This window comes from Equus przewalskii, chromosome 28, assembly GCF_037783145.1.
Source record: "Equus przewalskii isolate Varuska chromosome 28, EquPr2, whole genome shotgun sequence".
Classification (NCBI taxonomy): Eukaryota; Metazoa; Chordata; class Mammalia; order Perissodactyla; family Equidae; genus Equus; species Equus przewalskii.
Window position 1 is genome coordinate 13,056,820 of NC_091858.1, and position 6,000 is coordinate 13,062,819.

The 6,000-nt window shown below is 49.1% G+C and overlaps 1 long non-coding RNA gene across 1 annotated transcript in view; it reads left to right on the plus strand.

Annotated features, from left to right (window-relative positions):
- Window positions 1-5,323, plus strand: part of LOC139079998 (uncharacterized) — a 78,964-nt gene extending 73,641 nt beyond the window's left edge. Inside the window, exons 4-5 of the long non-coding RNA XR_011534094.1 lie at window positions 1,838-1,938; window positions 5,089-5,323. This is a non-coding gene — a long non-coding RNA (uncharacterized lncRNA). The remainder of the gene's footprint in view (window positions 1-1,837; window positions 1,939-5,088) is intronic.
- The last annotated feature ends 677 nt before the right edge of the window (window positions 5,324-6,000 follow it).

Consider the following 6,000-nt stretch of genomic DNA (forward strand, 5'->3'; position numbering starts at 1 on the left):
AGCATGGTATGTCATCTGTTGTGCTGTTGCTAGGGGGCATATAGAGATGTATGGAACAGGGCCCTCTCCCTTAAAGAACTTACAGTTTTGTGTGTCACCTATAACGCAGGGTGGAAAACTGCGAATGCTGCCAGAGGATCCAAGAGCTGTAAGAAAGCAAAGGTGGACGAAGTCACTTACAGTAGGAGGGTTTAAGGACAGCTTTTGAGCTTGCCTCGAAGCTAAGATAAGATTTGATCATGTGGCAACGAGGGAGAGAAGGCCCTCAAGACAGAGAAAATAACATGAGCAAAGGTTTAGCAGCAGACAAAATGGGGTATGTGTGGAAGGCAGCCATGCCTGGCAGGTCAAATCATTCAGCAGCAATGGGGAGACCTGAAGATTTTTAAATAAGAGAGGAATGTGGTCTCTGGAAAAATAAATCCAACAGTGGAGTGGAATGGAGGAGAGAATGGGGTCGTGCAGTTAGGAGGTTGTTACAGTGTGCCAAGCTGAAGTAATAAATAATTAGGAGAAAGCTGACAGGGAATGGAAATAAAATGAGGAAATTCCTTACTTCAGACAACCATAGTATTTTCAGTCAAGAAGGATATCTGAGGAGCAGGGGACAGACATGGACTGGGAACTGAAGGAGTGAAGTAAAGGCTATGACAGTCTCTGTGGGGGATGTGAGAAGGGTCAGAAGGGACTAAAGAACTGCCAAGGTCCACTGAAGTCTTCTTTGAGGTTGAATAATAAGAACTAGATGTAAAACCAGCAACCAGGATCCTTGGTTGGTGGCCTCCCAGCCAAGGAGAGAAGGTGGCAGGTGCAGGTTACCCAGAGTAGGGACCTCATGAAGTTTGTGAAAGAGGAACACAAAAGGATGAAAGAACAAGAATGCTAGAGGGAGAACCCCATAGAAACAGTCAAGGGCACGATCGGCCCACCCACAGGATGGCATGGCTGGAAAGTGGGAAGTCTCTAGCCTGGGTAAGGATGCAAGTAAATCCAGGGAGACACTCAGAAAACAGTGAGAAGGGAAGTAACGGATCATTGGTTCGGTAGGACCCAGGGAAGATGAGATTGAGCAGAGCTGAAAGCAGAATTTCAGGGCTCTATAGCGTGGGTCTAGAGCGGTTCTTTATGGGGCTCTGCTTGTGTCCTTTTTTTTTTTTTTAAGATTTTATTTTGCCTTTTTCTCCCCAAAGCCTCCCGGTGCATAGTTGTATATATATATTTTTTCAATTGTGGGTCCTTCTAGTTGTGGCATATGGGATGCTGCCTTGGCATGGCTTGATGAGTGGTGCCGTGTCCGTGCCCAGGATCTGAACCAGTGAAACCCTGGGCTGCCAAAGTGGAGCGTGCAAACTTAACCACTCGGCCACAGGGCTGGACCCACTGCTTGTGTCTTGATGACATAAAATCAGTGCAGATAAAGGTCTCGAGACCTATAGAAGCTGAGGAACTTACAATTAAGAAAATAACATCTATGAATGTTTCTAGAATGAGGAGGAGCAAGAGACCAGGACATGTGAAGAATATTCTGGAGAGTGGTAGGCAGGAAGAAGGACTGGGAAATGTGTGTAAACAGAATGGTGCAGACTTCCAGAGAGGTTACTGAGAGCTGATGTTGGAAAAAATCGTCAGGAAAAGGAACTGGGAAACAAGGAATAAAGAGAGGCCCCTAACAGTGTGTCAATTTGGAATGGGGAAGGTGGGGTGGGAGGTATGTGTGTGGAATGCTGTGCAAGGAGAGGAGGAAAGTGTCGTCCTGCAGATAAAGTCGGATTTTGATTACAGGGAGGTGATGAAAGAAGCATTTGAAGATTAAGGATATGGGATGGTTTATTTCCAGGAGGTGACTGGTTTCCCCGGGTGCCCTGAGGAGCACCCAGACTGAGCTCTACAGAAACAAGAATGCAGAAAAAAGATGAGCACACTTGATAATTTTCCATGGTAAGTTTAATAAAGTCAGAGGCAGCTCCAGAGTCACATTAATGATAAGGAAGCAGACATAGGAAGATAGATTCTCCTAAAGTTCTTTTTCTTTCTTTCTTTTTTTTTTGGTGAGCTAACATCTGTGCCAATCATCTCTGTTTTGTATGTGGGTTGCTGCCACAGCATGGCTGATGAGTGGTGTAGGTCCACGCGTGGGATCCAAACCCGCAAACCTGGGTTGCTGAAGCATAGTGTGCTAAACTTAACCACTAGGCCACAGGGCCGGCCCCCTAAAATTCTTTTTAAAAGATTGTTTTTACAAATGTGTACTTATCCCCACTCCCACCCTTGACCCTTTTATTTGCTTCACAAATCATGCGTGTGTGTACATATGCATGTGTGTGCATATGTGAGTGTGTACGTGTGTGTGTGTGCATGCAAGATAACAAGGGCCCACCAGACCTTTGCTGTGTTTGGAGATAGGGGACCTATGTACCCCTTTTCGATCACTGCAGTAGACAGATGAGTGTAAAGGATTCCAGAGCAAATAGATGTTTCCCTGATTCTCTTATTTAGTCTTCTGGCCAAAAAAAAAGGAAAAAGGAATGCCAGGTCTGAGCAGGTCTAAGAGCTGAAAGTGGACACAAAGTTTAACTGGCCATGTTCTGAGATAAGCCCCCTTTCCATTTATGGCTTCTTTCCCAGAGCCTCACACTCTAAAGATTATCACCCCTTTGTCTTCTCCCTGCAGCATGGATGTGCGATAACCCTGCTCTGCTCATTTTCCAACCCACACGGCAGCGCTTTGGGGTGGCCCCAGCTCCAGTGACCCAGATGCAGGGGTTCCAATTTGGTGAGAGTGGAGTCCTACCTACAGGGGAACTAGGTACAGGTCCCAGAGCTGCTCCCTGAGTCCACAAAGATGTCCCACTCTTCGGATCCCTCCTGGCATTTGCTATCGTGTCACTAATGGGGCAGCAGCACAGTGCAGTAATGAGGATCTCCAGTTCCATTATCCTTTGGCTGTGCGACCTTTGGCAAGTCATTTGACTTCTCAGAGGCTGGGTGTCCTCTCCTAGAACAGGGGTATCAGGGTCATACATCTCATTTGCAATGATTAATGGACATGGAGTACCTAATTAGCATAGCGCCTGCTGCAGAGTTGAGCAGGTGGCTAATATTATTATTACAGATTCAATAAGCTTTCAGTGGGAAGCTAGAGGAAGGCAGTGTGCATGGTGTCACCCAGCCCTTGAGCAGTATGAGGACAGAGACGTAGACCAGGAGGACCTGGGCAGCTGGGAGAGCCAAGTCTGTGGAGAGCACGAGGAGCCTTAGAAACCTAGGGCGGTGAGGACAAAGTCTTCAGGTGTGCCCTGGGTGGCTCTGTGTTTCTATGACAAGGTCCCCCAGGGCCTTGCTACTCAAGAGTGTTGTCTGGACCAGAGTGCTGGCATACCCTGGAAGCTGGTTAGAAATACCGGCTTCAGGCCCCACCCCAGGCCACTGGTATCAGCGTCTGCATTTTTAACAAGATGTTCAGGCAATTCGTGTGCACGCTGGAGTCTGAGAAGCTCTGCTGTTGGGAGCTGAGGAGCTCTGTGACTCCATTTGCTTCATCAGCACAACCTTCCTGCAAAGCTCACTGCCCTCATGTCGCTCCTGGGGCGGGAGGGGGGGACTGAGAGGAGGCGACGGTCAAAGAAGAAACCTCTAGGGTGGCCGCCCCCTCCTCAAGGACATTCACTGGCCCCTCTCTGGGAAGGCCACTCATGTGGAAACAGAGTGCGACAGGTCTTTCCGAACACTCAGCAGTGTCTGGTGATTTGAGGCCTCAGGAAAGCGCCTAAAAAACTTTGGGGAAGCAAATGAACGCAGTGCCAAGAGTAAAGCATCATAGCCCAGGTCAGTGCCACACACGCTGTGTTTGCAAGGTGCCCAGTGCCCTCCTCGCAAGTGTGTGTGTGTGTGTGGGTGTGTGTGTAAGCAATCCTCTCCCACAGCACACGTGGTCAGGAAAAACGTCTGCTTTTCTCATAAACGGATCCAGTGTGCCTGCATCAAAGGGAATATGATTTTATTAAGACCTCTCCTGAGGGTACAAAAACCTCTCCCTCCAAAGGTAGGTAAGGGATTTTTCTTTCCTGTGAAATATAACCGGTCCCTGGACCCAGCTCTCCCTTTCTCTTTGCCCTGTCCACAAGGGATTTTCTTTCTGTTGTTATTTTTCAGCAGCGAACACAAGTTTCCAGTTGACAGAGTCCATGTTCCGCTCCTTCACTGAATTGCACAAGCGACCCAGGCCTCTGGCTGCCCTGTAAACAAACAGGACACGGGACACCAGAGGGTTCCAGCAGCAGCGCTACCCCAGCCCGGGTCCTCAGAATGCCCCTTCAAGGGGCACAGCCTTGTCCTGGAGTCCCACCCCGGGAAGCGAGTCCGGGCGGGTCTGTGAGCCTGGGGCCAGCCCTGCGTGCTGTCAGCAAAGACCCCTGTCCATCAGCGCTCCTCTGGGATCTATCCTGCTTTAGTCAGGAATGTTCCTCAGATAAAGAACTGAGCGGAATGCAGGCCCTCCTTCGATGTTACCCAAGGACAGCCGGATCTTTATCCTCCGGCGGGCAAGGGCAGGCCTGCGACTCAGACTGCTCAGTGTGAAACCCGAAAACAATGATGACACTGAACTCATGGAACTGACTTGCAGGAAAAGAATGTGCCAGTGGTGCTTTCTCCAGGATACCTTTGACCTGGAACTGCAAACAAGCACTTATTGCCCTGCCTAGCTCCTCCTAGGAGAATGACCCCACGGGACTGCAGATTACTTAACAGTTATATTTAGCAAGTCATGGAAGGAACTAGCCCTCCTTCAGAGGCCTGGGATCATTCGTCTTCTCCCCTGACCCCCCTCCGGTGCCTTCTGCTGGCCGCTTCTTAACCCCTTCGTGGCTTGAGGATTCCCCTGCTGGCCTCAAACATCCGCAGAACAGATAGAACGTGAGGGACGCCACCCCAGTGTCCAGGTCCCCAGACTTCTCTCTTGGCAGCCCGAAATTCTGCTTTACAAACTTCTCTCTTGGAGCCTGAATGTTTTTTGTCATCCAGCGTTTCCTAATAAAATTATGCAAGTACCCTTGGGAAAGGAAATGACTTAAGTTTTTCTTTTATCAGCTCGCAAACTCTGAAGAATGGGCACAAGTCCTGGCTCTGGAGGAGAGAGGGCCGACTGGAGACTGAAGAGGCGACTTCTGGGGAACCCCAGAAGATCGGCTACTCCCCCCAATCTGCTAAAATGGAGCCAACAAGTGAAAAAGGGCAGAAACCCACAAGAACAAAGTGAACGAAGAGAGCACGGCTTTGCCTCAGCTGTGAATAAAATTGAAGGTCCTAATAATGAAACCCTAAACGTTGATTTAATAAATTTGTGAGCGGGAGGGGGGGAAGTGTGTGGAAGGGAGAGCAGAGTAAGACCTGGAGACCTTCATCCTCCGTACTAGGGAGGGGAAAGTCAATGTCTAAAACGGAAAAATCAAGAAACAGCCAGGTAGGCTTGTATTTTAGAAATACAGAGTAAACAGCAGAAAAAACGACTTCAAAGAAGGGGAATTAGCAGTGCAGAGGAACGCAGCCCGACTCTGGCTTTTCTTTCAAATGCCAGCCGTCTTCAGTTTTTAAACTATGTCATTTTTTTAATAAAAATAAAATTCAAATTTAAAAAAGTGAAAGAAACGAGAAGGAATGAAAGAGAAAGGGCTCCGATTCCCGGTTTCTCCCCAGGGTTGCTGAGCCGGGCCGTGCAGCGGCGGACTCGGTTGAGCGATCTCCCACACCACACCCTGGAGAGCAGAGCAGAAAGCCCGGCCAGGGTTTTTCCGAAGAAGGATAACTGAGAAGACAGAATTCTCCTTTGTCCCGGTTTGGCTCGGAAGGGTGCAGACCTGGGGCGCATCTATAGGTCTCTAAGCCGCAGTTCCGGGCGGGGAAAAAGCCCTTGTAAAAGGCCAATCCAGTGGAAGCCTTGGCTTCCCAGGGATCGCTCTTTTCCTGAGCTGACTGCAGCCAGCAGGTAGACCTGCCTCCCGG